The sequence below is a fragment of the Vicugna pacos genome, chromosome 16 (genome assembly GCF_048564905.1).
Source record: "Vicugna pacos chromosome 16, VicPac4, whole genome shotgun sequence".
Classification (NCBI taxonomy): domain Eukaryota; kingdom Metazoa; phylum Chordata; class Mammalia; order Artiodactyla; family Camelidae; genus Vicugna; species Vicugna pacos.
In genome coordinates, this window is record NC_133002.1 from 36,596,193 (window position 1) to 36,617,336 (window position 21,144).

The following is a 21,144-nucleotide window of genomic DNA, read 5'->3' on the forward strand; positions in this document are numbered from 1 at the left end:
GTGCAGAGTGAAAGATATCCAAGTACTACCCCATATATAATAGAACTCTGCCTTAAGATCAGCAGCTCTGTCTCCTACAAGAACTGCCTAATACTAATATTCTCTCAGAACCAGACACTGTAGACAGTGAAACCACTTGGCAGAAGTTAATTTCCCAGTAAACAAAAGGCAGATATTTCCCATGTGCTCCTGGAGATAGGGACTGGTAACTACTGAGAAGGGTACCACTGTGCAAGAGCTACACTCATGATGTTATAAATCTTGTTTCTGCATGGACACATGGGGGTGGGGGAAAAGATCTTCAACCCTACCCTAAAAGGGACTTGGCTGAATGTCTGTGAACATCAAGAGATAACTTCTGAAGACAATAACGTCAAAGACAAATCTGTCTAAACAAATATAAAGATCCAGATACATTATATATAGTACATACATATGTACAATGTATGACTAAAATTAATCTATGAAAAGATATTCAAGCTTAAGAATAGAGTTTAAAAGCCTGAGTTAGGATATTTCCAAATAGTAAAAGAATGTCAGTTGAAAAACTAGTGAAATTTGAATTAAATCCGGTGTTAAGCTGATAGTAATGTACCAGTGCTGATTTCTTAGTTTATGTAAGACTTTATTCAACAATAAGGGAACTGGATGAAGTGGTATATATATGGGTACTCTCTCTGCAACTTTTCTGTAATTCTAAAATTATTCCAAAATTTTAAATGTCTTAATTTTAAAAAAGAGCACTTACAAGGTAACATAAATTGAGCTGTAATCAACATTAATAGATTTCTTTGAATCAAAAATGTGAGTTGCTTCATTAGTTTTTCTCAAAAGTGAATTTTTTTAATTGACTTTTTAAAACTGATATTTTTAAACACTCTCAAGTTTACTTAGTAAAGACTATCAATTAGCAAATGGGCTGGGTCTTTTCAGCAGGACCCATGTACAAACATGTTTAGATATGTTTTATGGCTTCAATCTTAAGCTGGCAAATGCCAAGGTAACATGACTGACTTCTGACATCAACTGGTATGGCTGACTACAGCTCAGAATGCTGTGTCAATATGGAGTAACCTTCCTTAAAGCCATTCAGCGCTATTTTCCTAAGTGTGAAGTATGTGTATTTTGGGACCCAGCCTTCAAGAATTCCCCATTAGTTGTTAATGACACAGGTATAAAAAGATGTGTATACAAGGGCATTCATAACAGCACTGTTTAATATAGCAAAAACCTGAAACAAATAATGGTACACACAGACACTGGCATACCACATAGCCATCTGAATTACGACATAGATTTATACTAACTGACACAGAAGTATGTCCACATTAAAAAAAAAAAGACTAAAGAACATTGTGGGAATGGAAGCATGCAATCTCATTATGTATAACTAGGTACATACAATTATGCATATATAAGCTCCTATTGAGAGATATCTCAGGAGAGGGTTAAGGGTTGGGGAGGAGATCTTTTATTATTCCTTTATATTTTTCTGTAATCCTTAAATAATTTTGGATAAGCATGTATAATTTTTTAGAAAAATAATGAAGCTATTAAAATAATAATGTTATATAGAAGCAATTTATTTCACACTCAAGTCAGATATTAAGGACAAGCACCCAAATATGTAACCTTAAAAAGTGATCCCCAATCACGACTGAAAATGATGAAATATCTGTTATTAAACTTACTGTAGACTATAACCCTAGAAAACTAAGAAACAGTTACAAAAATATCAGATATTATCCAAAAGACTCTAGGTTGTCAATGCTAACCGTAACATTAGGTGTATAATTTTAGCTTATAGATGGACACATATTACAGTATTATTATGCTTAGCTAGAGCTAAACTATAGTTATAAATATCAAGTTATTTCATATGGATTCTATTTATAAATATGTATATTGCTTATACTGTTTGTACTTTAGATGAGATCAGTCAATAGACTTTTGGGGGGCACAACCAAGACAAATCTGTCCTCTTGCCAAGGATTTCTCTCCATACCAACAAACTGAGGAGCTGCAAGAGAACTTACGACACATTCAATATTTTCTATTATATGAGAGATGAAGTAAGAAAGAAGCCCAAAAAAGTTACAAGGTTCCTGTAAAATCAACAGCTAGTTGATGGCAGAGCTGGGCCTACCACCTAGATTTTAGTCATAAGACTCAAAATGAATTATTACTACATAGCTATTAGGACGGCTAAAATAAAAAATATTAACAATATCAAGTGTTAGCAAAAAAGCAGAACAAATGGGACTTGCAATGTTACTGGTGAGATGCAAAAGAGTACACAGAGCACAGTCTGGCTGGTTCCTTTAAAGTTAAACATACACACCATGTGACCAAGCAATCCCATACCTAGGTGTTTACTCTGGAGAAGTGTAAACTTAGACTCACCTAAAACTGGAAACAATCCAAATGTCCTTCAACTGGTGAATGAATAAGCAATCTGTGGTACATTCACAAAGTGGAATATTACTTGGCGATAAAAAGGAACAAACCTGATACACACGAAAACTTGGCTGAATCTCAAAGGCATTATGCTGAGTGAAAGAAGCCAGTCTCAAAAGGTTACATACCGAATGATCCCATTTATATAGCATTCACCAAAAGATAAAACTACAGAGACAACAGATCAACAGTCACCAGAGTGGAGGGTGGGGAACAGTGTGAATGCAAAGGGATTGCAGGAAGGAGTTTTTGGGTGATGAAATTATTCTGTATCCTGATTGTGGCAGTGGTTACATGAATCTATACAGGTACTGATACTCAAAGCGCTGTATATATGCCAAAATGTCCATTTTACTGTACATCAATTTAAAAATTAAAACAAATTACTTACTCAGTCTCTGGTTTCTAAAAGCCAGAAATACTTATGAATTTTTAAATTCAATTTTAAAATTAGTTTTTCAATTAGCAAAATAGAATGATTTGATGGGTCTTTTCTTACAAAAATCTCAATGCCAAGAAAAGAATACATTCAACTTGGCAAGTTACATAACCTCACTTTGTCTTAATTTCCCTGTTGGTAAAATGGGGATAATACCTACTTCAAAGGATTCTATGAGGATTAAATGGTAGACAAATAAAATATAGACATACACATAGTATACATAACTTTGGGTATAGAAATAGAAGACAACTCCAACCAGGGAACTTTTAAGTTTTGCCTTTTTGGAGAACTAGGTTCTGACAACTGCATTTCTGAGAGCCATCTCTGAAATACAGTCCAAGCCCAGAGTCTGATTTTCACACAGAAGTAAAAAATTCACTACTGAGTCCTTGATGTATTTTTATTCTGTACCACTCTACACAAGTACATTGTTGTTTAAACCAGGCTCTGTGTTAAAGGTTATGCTATAGAGTTTATTAAAAATCTCTTTGTATATATTCGTTAGTCCCCTCAATTCTATCTAACTTAATGAATAAACAGGTAGACAGTGCTTACGTGTGTGTGTGTGTGTGTGTGTTTATTTAGCAATAGTAAGTGTACTATTCCTTAGAAGAACATAGCTCAAATGCTAAGCAAAATGAGGATCCAAACTTAACCCTTCCGGAGTTTCAGGTCTTTAAGAATTACTGCTCTAAATGGAATAAGTAAGGTTATAAATATGATGATTTTCTTCATGCCACATTTCTTAGCTTTCTATTTTAAACTCGTACCTCTAAGCACAGCATTTATCATTTTCCTACCCCCATTTAATCCAGTAAACATTTGCTTAGCATCTACCTCAAGAAAATCAGTTTTGTTAAGCTCAGCTTAGGGCAGTGATTTTCAAACTGCCTGGCCCAATTCAACATTTTTTCCCAAATGAAATAGAATAAAATAACAGACTGTGTCACAGATAGTAAGGGTAAGTACTGTTTCATGAAGCTCCTGTTTCAGTTGTGGGTGCGGGTGTGTATGTGAGTGAACACATGTGGGCATGCACACACTGCTTCTTACTGTGGATCATGGTCCAAAAGTTTGAAAAACGGTGCTATAGGGAAATAAACAACAGTTCTAGATTTAGAACAGTCCAACTCTGCACCAGTTGGCTTCTGTGGACATGTCTTTTAGTACCCACTGTATCACCTGACCTTAGAGACATAAGTCAACTTTAAAGAAAAAAAATCTCACTTTCCATCTGAGGTGATGAAAAGCTTGAAGAGACTGAAAGGCAGAACAAACTATCTTTTGGGTACTGTTATAATTCCTGACAAGTTAAAATGGATGCAGAAGTGTATACCTTCTTTACTATAACCTGACAGGAGGAAACTAGCCATTTGAAAATAGATGATTTTTCTACCATACATGTATTTTCCATATTCAATTTAACCATTTTCTCACTTAGAAATATTAAGGTTTTTTTAACTTACCATATTATACAAGATTTAAATATACCTTATGTCAAACAACCAAATGTCTTCTTTTATTAGAGCAGAGCAAGACACACATTAGTATCATAAAAGTAAAAATGTATCTGCTTTTGAAAAAATTATACTCCTAAAAGTTTTTCTTGTATTTTATATATATATATATGGGGGGGAGAGAGGGGGAGGAAAGAGAGAGAGAGAGAGAGGGAGAGGGACTTTTATTCTTTGTGAATAACTTTTTTATATAAAAGCTGTATTCCAAAATAATCTGGCTTTACCCACTAGGAGACTATAAATAGCCAATTAAAAAACCTTATACTAAAACTAGTATTCATATTTAAAATCCTATTACTATTTAGAAAATTACCTAGCTCATTTCTTCTCTAGACTAGATAAACTACTGAGTTTCGCATGCTAAATCTAATAAAGCCAATGCTAAAATTGCTACCTGTACTAGGTAGCATCAGTTTAGTGAAGCTGCTTTCCAAAAAGATTTCTCAGAATCAGCACAGCCGACATTTTTGACCCAATAATTCTTGGTTGTGGGGGGCTGTACCGTGCATTGCAGGATGTTTAGCGGCATCCTTGGCCTCTACCCATGACATGCCAGTAGCACACCCTGAGCCCCACTGGTGACAAAGATGTCTCCAGACATTGCCAAATGACTTCTGAAGGCAAAAATCGCCCTTGGTTGAGAACCACTACTTTACAGGTTTATATGTTAATCATTATTTCCATATTTGGGCAAAAGGAGGGGGGAAATGGCATTACTGTAATTAAAGCAAAAAATCTGATCGAATGCAGTTTTTAATAGAAACAATGATACCTCAGCAGTTACTACAGTACATGGGTACACAGAATCACATTTCACCAGCCAACTGGTTGGAAGCTCTACCAAACTTCAAAATATTCAAGACAAAGTTAACTATATTTAAGTTTAAGTATAAGTAAGTTTTTCAAGTCGCTAACTTGTTTAAAAACTTGGGTTTCCAAAACATTTAAATATATGGCAGTTATAAAACCTGTATTAAGTAAAAAATTTTAATAACTAGTAAAATAAGAATTTCAATATTATGAAATGAGGCAGTAAAAAGAAATATTTAGCAGTTACAAAAACAAGTATTTCAAGAGTTGTAATTATTTTAGCGACATTTTCCATCATATTTAACCCCCTTTCAAGGATAAAAGAATATGGGGTTTGCTCTTAGGTTGACTTGAGAACTCTCTAAATATCATGAAAATCCAAGCTAGATCTTTGAGAATGTACTAAAAAAAAAAATGGTTTAAAATTGCTTTGCCACACTGAATATTTCAATATTTAATTTGAAATAGGTCATTATAATTTTCCTATGGATCAGTTGGGGGATACTTTTTAAATTAAAAAAAAAAATCCTTAGTAGATATATGCTTGAAGGATCAAAAATTTTATGTACAGAAGAGAATACAGTGACTAGAGGAGCATTATTCATAATAGCTACACCAGAAACAATTCAAATGTCCATCAATGGTAGAATGGAGAAATAAACTACAATGGAGTATTATATGAGATAAACTAATTCCTGTTATACACAATGATACGGATGAATCTTACAAGCCAAACACAAATGAGTACATACTGCATTACACTTAAATATAGCTTAGAGATTTTCCACAGCCGTATATAGTTGCTTCATTCTTTTTTTGTAGCTATATAGAATACATTCTATTGCATGAATATATCCTAACTTATTTATTCAATTCTATACTGATGAACATTTAGGTTTTTCCCAAATTTTTGCTGAGTTAATTTAAATGGCTTTATATGCTTGGTGTGCTAGAAAGAAGACTTCCTACAAGGAGGATCTTTCAGGCAAGGGAACTGCAAACCCTAGCTTCTAGGATATTAACACGGGAAAAGCCCCTGGGCATCTGGGTCACAGGAACTGGGATAAAACACAGGTTAATCCACAAAATTGAGAATATAAACACTCTCCTTGCCACCCTCTCAAAAAACAAAACAAAACAACACTTTGCCGTGTATTTCAACATTGACAGGCTACTGATACTGCTCTAGATATGTTAAGGTGATATATTCAAAAGGGTGAAAACAATTCATAAGGGCCTAGTTATGAATCTCATTTTATAGGTTACATAAGGTAATTAAGAAGTTATTTTCCATTGAATTCTCCAAGCTGAATCAAAATTCCAAAGCTGAAAAGTATAAATGTGTTAAAGACTATATACTTCAGCAGCATTAAAGACTAAAGGAATCACCTGACACTATATACCTTTGTGAAATCCAGCTAGTTACAACCCTCTGCATAGTAAGACCAAGAAATCCGGCTAAGGAGCCATTCTTTGCATCATTTCCATTTCTGTTCTCTTCCAACAATTCCTTCTCACCACACACTGACTGGTCTACCAAGAAACGAAAGAAGCAACTAGCTATCTGCTAAACCATTTGACTCTAGTAAACTGGAAAAAATAATTTTAAAAAACAGCACCCCCTCCCAAGAAAAAGTTTACTTACCAAAATGTATTATAGTTGAGGGAAAAAAAAATGTAACTCAATCACCTAAATTGTGTTTGTTAGTCAGTCTGGGCACACACAGCATTAGTGCTGTTGCTATTACACATTCTGGCAAGGTTGTTTTTTCAAGTGTTCTGCAAAATCTAAGGCAAGTCTAAGACCATTATTTGCCAGTCCCTCTTTATCAGCAATCCAATACTGATTCCACTGACAGGAAGCCCTTAGGTGGCTCAATAATAAAAGAAAAGAAGGCTTAGCAGATTCCCTTGAGGTAAATGCTAATAATGCAATACTGATGTGTCTACCTTACCTGAAAAGTCTCTAGCTAACTATTGTGGGTTCATAGACTTATCACTGAAAAATGATATTTTGCAAAAATGACAAGAGTAATTTAATTCTATAGAGCCCAAGAAATCCTATTTTAAAAGCTCTATGTACTGAATAAACCTATATACATGTCCTTGAATCTACTTTTCAAAGTAACCACTCTATTGAAATATGTTTAAAAAAGGAAAAAAATGTCATATTTCACCATAAAACTCCCTTTTTGAGTAAAAACAAGGCTAGGAACTATATACACAATCTAAAGGTATAGGCCCAAGGTGAAGAGCTGATAAAATCTGACAGGTAAAGGGAACTTGCTTTTCTTCCCTTCACCCACCAAAGCAAAAATGCCTAATGCACTCAAACTTATAGCCCTAATAACAGTTTACGATCAGAAGGGAAACGGGAATCCTTTAAGAAAACAATGTTCATAAGTGTTTTCAAAAATCAAAGATAACTGCTGTATAAACAAACAGATTAACTAGAAGCAGCATCTGATGTCTTCACTGATTCTACCAAGCACTTCATGGCTTGCATTAACCATGAAAATTTACACAAGGCTTTGCACGTGATTCAACCCTGGACACAGAACTCATTGAGCTACGTTAATGTCCTAAAACACCCCTTTCACCGCATAAGCTCTGAATAGGCTTAAAACAAGCACAGCCTGTGGGTAACACTGTAGAATTTGGAGCTAAGTTTTATTGTCTCCACCAAGTTCAGCCAGCCACAGAGCAACAAATCAAAGTTCCAATAAGCACACTGCACCTGCAAGACTTAGGTGTGCTCCAAGTCAAATATTTGCAATTTTTTCGTCCCAAATCTGCACAAACGAGAGTATGCAGCTCGCAGCACCAGACCTCTAAATCCTGTAAGCCAAAATGATCTGTAGTTTCACTCCCACGTCACTCACATGCTACCTTTTACTGAGTTCTTAACATGTATATACGACAGGAATGGTTCCAGCAGTTTGCATATATTATCTTTAATCCTCATAACAAATCCCACTCTGCTGATCAGGAAAGTGAGGCTAGAGAGGTCAAGGTGACTTGTCCAATGCCAGAAAGCCAATGGAGCTTTAGTCAAACCCGGGTCTGCCTGGCTCCAGGGAGACGGGTTGTTTCCCAGATCCCCCTTCAGCTACCGTCACTAACTGCAACACCGGCTCACCTTCATCAAAGTAAATCCAAGTGCTAACAGTCTGAAATGATGACAGGAGATGAGAAAAATATACCTTAAACCGTAGCACAAGACCCAGGAGTTCCTAGCGAGGAAATGCAGTCACCTTCTTTAGCATAACTAATTCCAAAGGCTATGGCTCAAAATAGAAGACAATCCACAGTTGGGTTTTTTTGTTGTTGGCTGTCTCTCAACTGACTTTTTAGAACAAGGGAAATGAAACTCAAAAGCATATTCACACTTCTGGCGAAATTTTCTAAAACTCTTGAGAAAAGAGTGATTTTTAAAAACAGTTCACCTTTACAGTTTACTTCGATAGGATCCAGACATTCAAAAACAAAATCACATCAGCAGCATTACTAATCAACTTTCTTCTACGGACTTGAAAAGTATTTTCTTACCACACTACAAGATTACTTCCCATACTGAGAGCAGAAATGGAAACAGCTCTGGGTGTCACAAATCAGATCTTGAGGCCACAGTTGCAGAAAGTCAGTGCTGCTTCCCTTGAGTAGGAGCTGCTGATCTGAACCCTCCTAAGGGAAGGGTGTCTGAAGAAGAGCGCTGAAAAAAACTAAAAACTAAAGCAAGCTGTTTGTACTAATGAGAGCGAGCTGCTGGCACCACTACTCCTTAAGTGTTTCACTGCTATGCAATTGTTTTCCAGCTTCCAAGCTCTGAATCTGGCAGAGAGAATGCTGTTCTCACAGTCATACGAGTTACATGATCAGCTGCTCTGTGGTGTGTGGGTGTTTAACTAGGTAAGTGACTGGTTACAAGAGGTTCTGCAATACTAAATCAAGGAAGTATGCTGTCCCCTGAGATTTTAACAATCTGTCACTATACTATGCTGACAAAGAAAAGTAACATTTTTGCAACTTTGAAACAGTTTGGGTTGAGGATACGCAAATAATTTCTGACAGTAAAACCTTAGGCACTACATGAACAAAAAAATATAACCTATAATATAAGCCACTTCAGTCATGTTTATTAGATAATAAAAAATGCAATATTTGCCATCTCAGCGTGCTTTCAAACTTCATAGGTACACTGCATAATTATTAGAATAAATGCTATTCTTCAGGTGTATAAAACACGTTCTATGCAAGATTCCAAAGCTCCCTTGCCTTCCAAAAAGCTGTTAATGCCGTAAATTCCTTGGTCTCTCAGAAGCCTCAAAATATGAAAAAAAAAAAAAAATGAAGTCACCAAAGGATTCTTCAAGTGAAAAATATCATCAGAACTATAAGCTCCTGGAGAGCTGGGGACTGTGCTTCTTTTATATCACTGTCCATCACAACACTATCACACACTGGAAGAAATGTCTCTTGATTTAAATATGATCAAAAGGCAAAGGCTGGATGCAGAGGGATTTAACGAATAGCTGATATTTATCCCCTGCTTACCGATAGAATGGTGCAATACTCATGCCTACTTCTAGATTTCAAACATGGAGACTGAATTCCCTAATTATAATTAAAATTCTTCCATTAAAAGAAAAATTTTAAATGGATTATTCTGATGGTAATATCACCCTGAATAAAGACATGAAATCATATTTAATAAAGCTGAAAAATCTTCACGGAGCAGGTACTCTACTACAGGAATGATAAAGCCTTAAGAGATCAGATCAACCTCAAACAACACAGAACGATTCCAGATAGGCACCATAAAACAGACCATGGACACCCCTGCTGAAATCTGCTACATTTAGAATATAGTGCAAGGAACATACATTATCAATTGGTCAGACTTAGACAAGTTATTTTGACTCCAGTTTTAACTTTTTCTGAAACTTTCACATACATCTTTCTACTGGAAGATAGGAGAATGGTGCCTTACAAATGTCTAACTGTAATCAAAGAACAAAACACAAGGATACATAGTTAATCTATTTTGCTGCTTACTGCTCAGGACCGAAGTTATGCCAATCCTTAACAGAAAAACAAAACAAAGCAAAACACAAAATTCAAAGTCCTTTCACTTTTGCATAATACAGATCTTAAGTTGAGGTCCCAGGACCAGGTTCAAGATGACTGTAATTGCATACAAAATTATGTGTGTCTGTTTTATTGAGAAGACGGCCCTAAAGGTTTCCATGACCCCAAAGGAAGGTTAAGAACTAGATATTTCCAGGATCCCTAAAACTCAGCAGTGAACACTTTAAACAAAATTACACTAAAGGTAGTATCTACCCGAATACATGTGCACAGGTCCTGATACAAACAGCCAAGATACCTGCCAGCCCTATCACAGTACACCACTCTCAAATCAGCCCTATATGGGAACATCACCTGCATTCAGGGCATACACTCACACATGCCAGCCACAGCAGCTCTTCATTCCCTAAGCATACACATGTTGTCAAGAAAGCATGTGCTAGTTGCCATTCCCAGAACAATACGGACCTAGCCATCGCTGGAAAAAAATATACAGACATTGTTCCCAAAATACTACCCTATGTATTTACTATGGCTTGACCATAGATGTTAAACATTACAACAAAATAAATGAAATTCCCACACAGCATATGTATGTAATTAACTGGGAAAAAAGCATCACTCAGGTATTACTGAGGGTCCACAAGAGATGCATATAAGGGAAACAACTGTAATAATGATGCTTGAACACGGGGACAATCTGCGGACAATCAAAGACAGACTCACACAGCAACGTCCTGATAACATGGTTGTGGAAAGCACCCTTCTCCAAAGGCAAAAACACATTCCTTTGATTGGCACAAGCCATTCCTGACAATGGATCCGCGATGACAGAGACTGTTCGGCAATCAGGAAGGAAGAGAGAGAGAGGGAGAGGGGGAGAGAGAGAGAGAGAAAGAAAGAGAGAGAGAGAGAGAGAGAGAGAGAGAGAGTGTGTGTGTGTGTGTGTTGGGGGAGAGATGTACTAGATGTGATCAAAGACTGGCCCTCTTCAAGAGCATATGGGATCTTAAATCGTGAAGACGGTCTTCGAGGGTGAGGTAGGAGCATTTATCATTTCTACAGGAGACATCCCTCGACAATGGACATGTTCTGTACAGATGTAACTGGGGTGTCACTACCTTTAGTGGCTCCCATCTAAGAATCTTAAGTAGAGCCTGATTGGAGGGGAAGAGGAGGCGGGGGTGGAGAAAGGTCTGCATTACCCTCTGGGTGAGTGTTGGGCGGGTGTACACTAGATGCATTTTATCTCGGGCGGCACAATACTCCCAGGGGTTGGAGGTTTGGGCGCACCCGCAGGGCAGGGGAGGCAGTGGGTGCAAGCCACTAGCTGCAGGGCAGGAGAATGCTCGCAGGACGACCGGTGCAAACCTCCCCTGGGCCCGCTAACCCGTGCAACCCCGGCCTCCCCCTGGGCCTCGGGGCGAGCGGACTCTGCAAAACTGGAGCCCAGCTCGAGTCCGCGAAGGAGCGGACGAAGGGGCAGAAGCGGGCGCCCCTGGCCCAGGCTCGGGACCAGAAGAGCGCAGCGCCCGGGGCCTCCCCGCCGAATGGGGGCTGCTTCGGCCTAGCGCACGCAGCTGCCTCGGCGAAGGGTTAACCCGGCGCCCAGAGCCCCGGTCGGCTCGGCGGGTGGCGGAGAGGAAGGGCTGCTGCCAGGGGCGCAGCAGCGACTGTGGCGTGTGCGTGGGGGGCAGGGGCCCCTACTCACCCGGGCCGGCCGCCTCCGCCTCCGCCGCCCCGACCGCCGCCTCGGGGGTCCATCCCTGCGGCGGGGGGCCTGTAGCCGCGGCGCTCGAGTAACAACCGCCGGCCGGGCCGGCCCCTCCCCCCCGCCCAACGTCTGTCCTGAGGGCCGCTCCGCAGACCCGGCCTCGGCCGCCGCCGCCGCCGCCGCCGCCGCCGCAGCGCTACGTGGCCGCCGCTCCGACGTCTCGCGACTGCCTTCCGAGCGCGCGAGGGCGAGCGGGGCCGGCGGGGCGGGCGGCGCGCGGGGAGGGAGGCGGGGGAGGGGGTGTGCGTGTGTGGTTCTGTGTGCGGAGAGGGGGGCAGGGAGGGAGGGCGAGAGGCGGCGAGAGCGCGCGCGCGCCCGCGGCCCCTTCCCTCGCCGGCCCCCCCGCCCAACAGGGAGCCCGACACCTCCCTCCGCCCGCCCCCCTGGCATCTCGGCCGCTGGGCGCGGCGGCGCGCATGCGCAGCCCTCGGGGCCGGCCCCGGCGCACCTTTTCTCCCTCCTGCCACTTCGTGAGAGCTCCGCCGCCCTCGTAACCGCCGACTCCCGCTCCACCCACGCCTCCCCTACTCCGCCCACTCCCGAGCGCCCAGGTAAAGGCATGGAGTGCGCGTGCGCACCGCTCTCCTGGGGTCTGGGGGCGTGGTTGCTGAAAGGAAGCCAAACCGTAGAGTGGGAGGGAGCTTTGGGCTGGCTGTGGGGTGGGATTCCACAAAGTAGGGGGCAGTTTAGGATTTGGGAAAGGTGACGTGAAGAAGGTGGGCCAAAGTAGAAAAGTAGGCCCAAGTGAGATTTAGAAAGTAAAAGAGACTTTGGTTTATGAAATACGTTAAAAAAAAAATCTTGACTCTGGTCTCGTTACTGGAAGGCAGTGTGAGTGACAGGACAGAAATAAAAGGCAAAATATAAGCAGTGTGGTCATTCGCCAGATGAATGGGACAGCTAATAAAAACTGGAGAAATTTAGAGATTGCTGAAGTGGTCAGAAAAACAAATTTAGAGCCGCACTTGTTCTGTGGCCAAGAATAGGGAAGGGGGGGTGCATGCACGTGCGCTTGAGACAGAGCTGCTGAAAGAAAGGAAGCCTCCATTTAAGTATTACAGCATTATGACTAATTAGCTATTAATCATTAATATAATTAATGGTATTATTAGCTAACAAGGTAGCATTTATCCAAGTTCAGAGCCAAGAGAGGGTGTCCATAATTGAAAGGGCTTGGACTACAGAGAGGGGAAATGAACAAGGCAAGGTGAAGGCCTAGGGTGGAGTAGAACCAAGGCACGACCTTTCCCATCATAAACCAAATTTCCCTGATGTTTTCCAAATCTTACCGTAATTGAAACTCCTTATTCTCTCTCCGTTATTTAAAGCACACTTAACAAGTGTTCCTGCACTGAGGCTGACCTCTCTAAACATTTTCTATTCAGATGCAGCTACTTCTCCCCAAAATAGCACCTCCAAAAGAAATTCCTGTGGGAAGTAAAATAACCTGAGTCTGGGAAAAGGTTAGGGAGGAGACTGCAACTTTATAAAGGGATTCAAGGACTGACTCTATCCTTGGCTCCTTCCAAAAACTGATGATTGGATTTAATTACACTTGGACTCCAGACCCCAGGAATTGCAATTTAGTAGCTGTGGGTCATGTTCTTCAATAGTGAGTGTCTTCCATGGATAAACACTAAAAATGGTACCATATTTCAGCAAGTAGAAAATCTTCAGGCAGAACAGGAGAAAATAAGCATAAAGTAGTATAAGGAAAAATTTAGATTCAATGTGAAAAAGAATTTGGCATCTATGGGGGACAGTGAGCCCAGAACATCTGACTGAGATGTCTAGCTTTGCCTTCTCGGACATTTGATCCATTCCCCACCCTCTGATTGTGAGGGCCAACCTGTTTGGAAGGGAGGTATGCAGAGTGATGGCTAAGGAAACAAGGTGATCTTCCAAATCTCTGGGACTCTACCCACAGGCCAACCCTCTGAAGGGCTTCTAGTAATTAGAATAGTAGTATGGTTACCTGCCCTTCGAGGAGTGCTTTACGGTTTTTGCAGAGAGGTTCTGTCCGTTATCTCATCAGATCATCCAACACCCCCACAAAGCAGGTAGGACAGGTGGTATTCCCAATGAAGGAAGTTCAGGCCAAGGTAGGTGTATGGGCTCAGCCCAAGTTACCAAGTCCAGTCAACTGTGGAGGCAGAACAGGACCCGGTCTTCCAAGTCCCAGGGTGCTGTCCTCTCAGAGGGTTTGAAAGGCTCTAGAGAATGACTGCATATTCCTGTGGGGTGAAAACAAGTAGTCTTGGCATGTGAGGGAGAATAATTTTAATATTCAGTTCTAAGACTGCATCTCCTTTATTTCATGTTTTTCCCCCCTCCTTTCTCTCTCCAGGACCCTGGGACTTGCCTGATGTATCTGAAGCCTTGGTGACTGGTTCTCTGGAAGACCTTGGGCCTGGCAAGGTGATCCCAGTTCCTCTGCTCCCACTTAACTCTTACCCTTCAAGAACCTACCAAGAGAAGGGCGTCATCACTTGACATGTCACAAGAAGAAGGCGTTTGCTCTCAGTCAGCCTGCCTTCTTCAGCTGCGGGCACTACAGCTTAGCAGTCATGGCAGGCAGGGCTTAGCACCCACACTGGCCTTGTTGAAAGTCAAGTCTTCTGTCATCCTGGTTTCCCGGCCCCGGATAGTTCCTCACTAACTTTTTCAATAAGGGTGGGCGGAAATCAACAGGACCCATTTTTTTTTTTAATTTAAAAGTTTTAGTAAAAAGTTCTGTATACTTTGACAGTTCTGAAAACCTTCACAGATTTAACTGAAACAGCAGCAGAGCTATCTGGTTTCTATAAGGTGAGCTTGATGGCCTGGTACAAACTCCCTATTCACTGCATTTCTTTGCTCCCCAAGTTTTCAGGGGTGTACCCCTAGTCAATAATAGTTCTTAACACACTTACTTATGGAGGGGCAGTGGCCGTGGCTCCCTACCAACTCATTAACTAATATAACCCCGTCCTGCTGTACCAGACTTGGGGCCAGAGCTTGGTCATGACCTTCTGGGTCCTTATACTTGTAGTGTTGTGACCTTTGTTCAATCACTTCATCTTTGAGGCTTTGTGCAAAGAGGGGATTATATAACTCTTAGAACCTTCCAGATCTGATACCTAGGATTCTACTCTAGAAAGCTGACTGTGTTTGTTAATACCTTGTAATTTCATTCTTTTCCTAAGAGTTACTATCCAATTCTCATCTCCAAGCCCTTGCTATAGGAAACTGCCCCTTCTACAGAGTAGATAAAGCTGTCCTGGTCTCTCCTTTTGTATTCACTTTCCCCCCCTCATATCTCTAAGTGATAGTGTTTAGAGACAGCCCAGAGAGCTGGACTCTTGGCTTGTCTGCCACAGGGCTTGTCTGTAGATGCACACATGCGCTCATGTGTGTATGTATATTTACAGTCTTAAAGGAATGTGGTCCGTGGGCACTTTCATTCTGTGCCCCCTCAGCTCCCACCACTCCCACTTAAATTCCAGTGAAAAGTTAAAATGAATGCCAGGGTGCTCTAGAAGAAAAAAAGAGGATTCACTAAAAGACCAGATCTGTGAGTAGAGCTGTTTTGCTTTGGGGATAGAGATGAGGGAGGCTACTGAGACAGCCAGTGTCACTTCCATCTCAAGCTTGGTTTTGGCTGTAACCTGGACCCACCATTTGGTTCACAGCTCCCTACAGCTGTGATCTCTGTACATCACCTCTTCTATTTGAAACATCTCAGAGTTTGGAGTATGATCATTCTGGTGTCCTTGTCATCAAAATGCATTTTATAATTTTTTCAAAGCAACAGGTATATGGCCATTTGTACAAGTCTTTCTTCTCCAGTAGTTCATTTACTCCTCCCCTCAACCCTGGGAGGTAGGAAGGGCAGGAAATGTTCTTCCCACTATTTTTTAACAGCAAATTAAAACCAAGGTCCAGATTTTAAGGGTAACATGGCCAGAAGTAAAATCTGGGTCCCCGGGGTCCAAGTCCAGCACTTCTCTGTGACACGATACTGCAGCCCTCTGCTGGACACCATACAAAGCAAATTGAACAGATGTGGTCTCTGCTCTCTGGAAGTTTGGACTCAAATGGACAGCCACGACTCTGGCAAACATAAAGGGACAAAAGTGAGTCACAGTCAACTCACCTATGCCAATAAATAAATGAGTTAAATAGATAAGGAAAGTCATGTTTACCTGGCCTACTAATTTTTTTTTAATTCCAATTGAGTAGAAAGGACAGTGTTAGTGAGGCTAAGGTTTTAGTCCAGTCCCATCTGCCTACTTACTTTGCACATGGAAAACTATTTGTAGCTGCGCTGCATGCCTCTTCCCCTCCTTGTCTTCAATGTTCTATCATCCTTCCTGAAGCTTCTACCAAGTGTCTGTCGAGCAAGGTGGGAATCAAAGACCATTAAGAAATCCTTTCTGGAGGGCAGGGTGGGTCCTGGGGGCAAGATGGTGGCCTCAAGACGAGGGAGAGCTTCCTCCATGCTGCATCCCTGGGTCCCTTGGTCTGCCGAAGATGCAGGCCTCCGAAGGATGGGTTTTGCTCCTTTAAACCCCTTCCCATTACCCCCACCTTTTCCAAGAGTCCTGAGTGGTAATTCCACTTATAAGTGGGACGAGTGTCCACTAGCAGATGTAAGGAATTGATAAAACTTCCTCCAATAGAGCATGCTGGCTCCCTCGCGCCCTCCTGCTCAGCCCTGAGCCTCGAGGGGGTGGCTGCCTGTCTCCCACCCACCCAGGGTGGGCAGGAAAATGCAACCCCCTCACTGCAAGCTCATAGACTCATTTTAGCATAAGCAAATATGAAGTGTTCAGAGATCAGGAAGGTTGCTAGTGGATGTTTAACTACCCTCTCAAAAAGAAATACATTTTCTTTGAAAAAATAGAAAAAGAAATCATCTCTGCCCTCAAGCAACATCTTTAACCATTTTCCCAATTCAAACCGCTGTGAAAGCTTTCGCTAACCCTATGTCAACCATCTCTATGGATGGAAGGACAGATCAACTCAGTCCCTGTCCTGTTGTTAGAGGTCCTGCAATTCATCTTTATCGATGCAAGATGATCAGTTAGGACAGTGGAGAGGTGGGCTTTGGAATTTGAGGGACGTTGGTCCTACCTCAGAGAAACCAGGCCACCACACTATCTGCAATAGCTTAGCTTCCTGGCTATCTAAGCAAAGGCCAAGAGGAACCCTGGGGTTAGGGAGCATGGGCGCTGAGGGAGTCACCCACAACAGGAGAGCATCTCCCATCTCTAAGTGGACTGTTGCCACCCAGTTCCTACCCTGGGGGTGCTGCCTCACGGTCTGTCTACAGCAGAGTGATCTAGGGCAGTTAGGCCCGATTGCGTTTGAGTCTTTAAAAGGCTCAGAGATTCTTTTAGGCAGCACGATTAATTGCTGTCTTTAATTGATGTCACATATGCCCCAGAGGCATGCACTGAGGTCCAATTGAAGAGATGGTTTTTTAAAAATTGGAATTAATTAATTAAAGAAGGCAGCTGCACGGGGCTGTGAGCTAGTGCCAAACTCCGTAACCCTAAACCAGCCAACCCACCCAACCGGCCTCGCCACCTGAAGAACAGGCCCAAAGTTCTCACGGAGGTGGGATCGGAGACCTGGGATGCAGTGCAAGACATGGGGGCTGCAAGGGGAAAGGACGAGGCTCAGGGAACCCTCTCTTAGCTTTCATGACCCCGCAAAAGACTCAGCCGTGGAGAACTATTTGGGCCAAAAACTGTGTTGGGGGGCTGGGAAATGGCAGAAAAGGGAAGGTACGGGGAAGGGCGGCAAGGGGGAGGGTGAAGATATCTGGAGCGAGGGGGCTGGAATGGGAGCTGGCGTTGCTAGCAGGATTGAAGAATGATGGGGCCACTCCAGGGAGGGACTGGGAAGATCTGGTGGTGGAGAAGACCCTGTGAGCGGAGCTCAGAGGAGGTGGAGCCTGCACGTGGGGGCACCAATGTGGTGCCTGGGGCCTCTGGCATTCAGAAGAGGCATTAATGAAAGCCCTGACCTGAGGTCAGCAAAGCTGTGGCAGCTTTTCACAGGAGCTGGGCTAAGAACAACAACAACAACAATAATAACAGCAATTAACCATAATGAGACCTTGTCTGCAGCAGGCTGTTCCTGGAGCTTTGTTAGGCATGAAGTCATGAATTCCCCTGGCCCCTCAGGGCCACATTTTTCTAGAAGGAACCGAGGTGAAAGAGGACACAGTTAATCCTGTGCGGTTCAGACTCTTGCCCTTGGCTGGCAGGTTGGTTCACACACAGAGGGGTAAAATCCAGGGCTCCTTTACGTTTCCATAAACGGTATCATCTTTTGCCTTTATTTAGAGTCTGAAATAATGCTTCAAAGGGGCTCATACAGAAACGTAGGAGTCCACCAGATGGCTAACTAGATGGCTAAACCACTTCGATGGGAGATCTCAAGTCCCGCCTGACAGCACCAGACTGCACAGTATGCTGCATGGAGAGTGGCCTGGAGATGACCTGGAAGTGGCCATCTGCTGGAAGCCCTAACCGGTGGCAGGGCTCAGCCTCAACCAGCAGACAAGGTAAGTTGGAGGACTTCAGGTGTTTGCCCCCCACAGAACAAGGAGGGAAGTTTGGAGTGAGGGCTAGAGGTGCGTAAGAAGAGGAGGGTCATTCTAGATTGGAGCAGTCACATGGGATGGCGCCTGGGAGCCAAACCTCGAGCAAACCTTAGTACCAACAGTGACTAGCCTGGCAGATATCAACCATTCTTTCCTGTGTGTGTTTCATGTAACAGTGACTGCAAATTATACACACCCAATCTGAAGACAGACTTTCCTTCATATCCCATAGATGGTTAAGAGTCAGCATCGTTATCCTAGTCAAGATCAAAGAGATCTCGATATAGTTAAATAGAACAGATATGCTGGTCACCCTTAGGTTGTGGAGTAGCAGGGATTATGTGCCCCATTCATGAAGAGGAGCTGAATGTCTTTGAATCTCAGAGGTGGGCAGGAAAAGAAATTGTCACAGCTGAAGTGCCATCACCATTCATGTCAAGGAAATAAGAGGGACCCGTCCTCACTATTCTGACCCTTGCTGTCCCTCGAGAACCACAGCCTTCCCTCCCTTCCCTGTGTTACTACAAAGAAAGTCACCTGTAAGAAGGTCCTCGAACTTTCAGGGCTTGAATACCAGTTGACCTTGTTAATGGCCTCAAAGAACATACATAGTGTTACACGGTGAATTTAGGGAATGGGATGTTCTGGTTAGTCAAATAATCTGGTTTTGAAAGTAGTACTAATCATATAGTAACATTTGAGACATACTAAAATTATTCATCACTTATCTGAAATTCAAATTTAACTGAGTGTCCTGTATTTTATCTACTTGCTGGTAAATCTCAAAGAGATCCATAGCCACTTTTTTTGGAGTTCCTTAGAGAAGAAAAGCAGCAGGAAGGAGGGAGATACTTTGATAGCTTGGGTTTATTGGAACTAGGAAGCAGAGACAGAGAGGATAGGGAAGCAAGAAACCCCAGACCAGGTGCCCGTCGACTCTGAGAAGCACACTTACCATCACACTAGATGTGGCGGAGTCTTTGGCCCCACGTCAAACTAAACAGTTTTTTGTTTTGTTTTGTCTTTACAGAGATCTCAGGGAAGAAAGCTTAAGACAGAACACCACCTACTCTCTAATATTATCCAGCACTCAGATGGACCCCCAGCTGAGAGTGGGAACAGACAGGGGCAACTTCCGTCCCTCGTTTCATTTCGCCAGCAGAGAGGAACAGTTGAGCGCTCCATTGAGAAACATGGTGCCGTTCAGAGGGGCTGCATGTTCCTCCTGTGCCAGAGAATCCCCTGGTGCCTGGGGACCTCCTTCCCTATCGTGTTGGGTGTTGATGGTCCTGTGGAAATGGACCCCCTATGAAGCTAGGTTCTGCTCTGTGGGGCATTGACCATGAATGTCTTTTTCCTGACTAGGCTGTGTTCTCAGCACGTACTGGGCACCAAGATGTTCCCAATTTATTGAGTACTTTCCACTGTCCTGTTTCACCTCTTATCCCACGCAGTCCTTCCAACTGCTCTTTGAGTAGGTATCTCCATTTCACAGATGAGAAAACCGAGACAGAGAGAAATGAAGTAGGAAACGATGTAAGGTCACATTAAGTCTCACGTGGCAGGCTCAGGATTGAACCCAGGTAGTCAGACTCCTAAGCCTGCTCTTTTGACCATAATGCTATACTGCCCAGAATTCCAATTCTGTCACCCCACTCTCCTGCTCAGAATTCTTGAGGTGGGGAGGGTATAGCTCAGTAGTAGTGTGCATGCCTGGCATGCATGAGGTCCTGGGTTCAATCCCCAGTACCTCCATTAAAAAAAAAAAAGAATTCTTGAGTGGCTTATTCTGTGATAAACAGGTTAATGGAGCCCTAAAGATGTCCACATCCTAAACCCTGGAACCTGTGAATATGTTACCTTACCTTGGTGAAAGGGACTTTGCATATGGGATTACGTTAAGGATCTTGAAATTCGGACCTTAGCCTGGATTATCTGATGGGTCCAATCTAACCACAAAGATACTTCAAGGAGAGGCAGGAGCATTAGAGTCCAAGAAGGAGATGTGACCATGGAAGCAGGGGGCAGAATGGTGTGGCTGCTGGCTTTGAAGATGGGAGAAGAACATGAGCCAAGAAATGTGGGCAGTTTCTAGAAACTGGAGCAGGCGTAGAACTGACTCTCCCCAAGAGCCTCCAGGAGGAACACATCCTACTGATGCCCTGATGTTGTCTCAGTGCAACTTCTGACCCCAGAACTGTCAGTAAACCTGTGTTGTCTGAAGCCACTAGGTTTGTGCTTATTTGTTACAGCAGCAGCCAGAAACTAATACAGCTCCCCTTGCTTAAAGGGAAATCTGAACTGCTTTGCAAGGCAATTAAGGGCCTCATGTTCTCTTCCCCTTGGCTGACTGCCTAGCTGTTAGCTCATGGCCACCCCACTCCCACTCCCACCCCCACCATGCTCTACACACTGAACTTCGTCAGGATCCTCAGCAGGCCATGTCCTTTCTTACATCAAT

General features: G+C 42.6%; 1 protein-coding gene and 1 long non-coding RNA gene across 2 annotated transcripts in view; one reads left to right on the top strand and one right to left on the bottom strand.

Moving 5' to 3' along the window:
• The window catches only part of ZNF652 (zinc finger protein 652), a 56,905-nt gene extending 44,680 nt beyond the window's left edge, over nt 1-12,225 (bottom strand). Inside the window, exon 1 of the mRNA XM_072938890.1 lies at nt 12,026-12,225. The gene's annotated coding sequence lies outside the window, so the exon portion shown is untranslated. The remainder of the gene's footprint in view (nt 1-12,025) is intronic.
• Nucleotides 12,226-12,448: 223 nt separating this feature from the next.
• LOC140686119 (uncharacterized) lies at nt 12,449-20,910 on the top strand. Its single transcript, XR_012059643.1, has 4 exons — nt 12,449-12,639; nt 14,436-14,506; nt 18,424-18,644; nt 19,714-20,910. It is a non-coding gene; the product is annotated as an uncharacterized lncRNA (long non-coding RNA).
• The last annotated feature ends 234 nt before the right edge of the window (nt 20,911-21,144 follow it).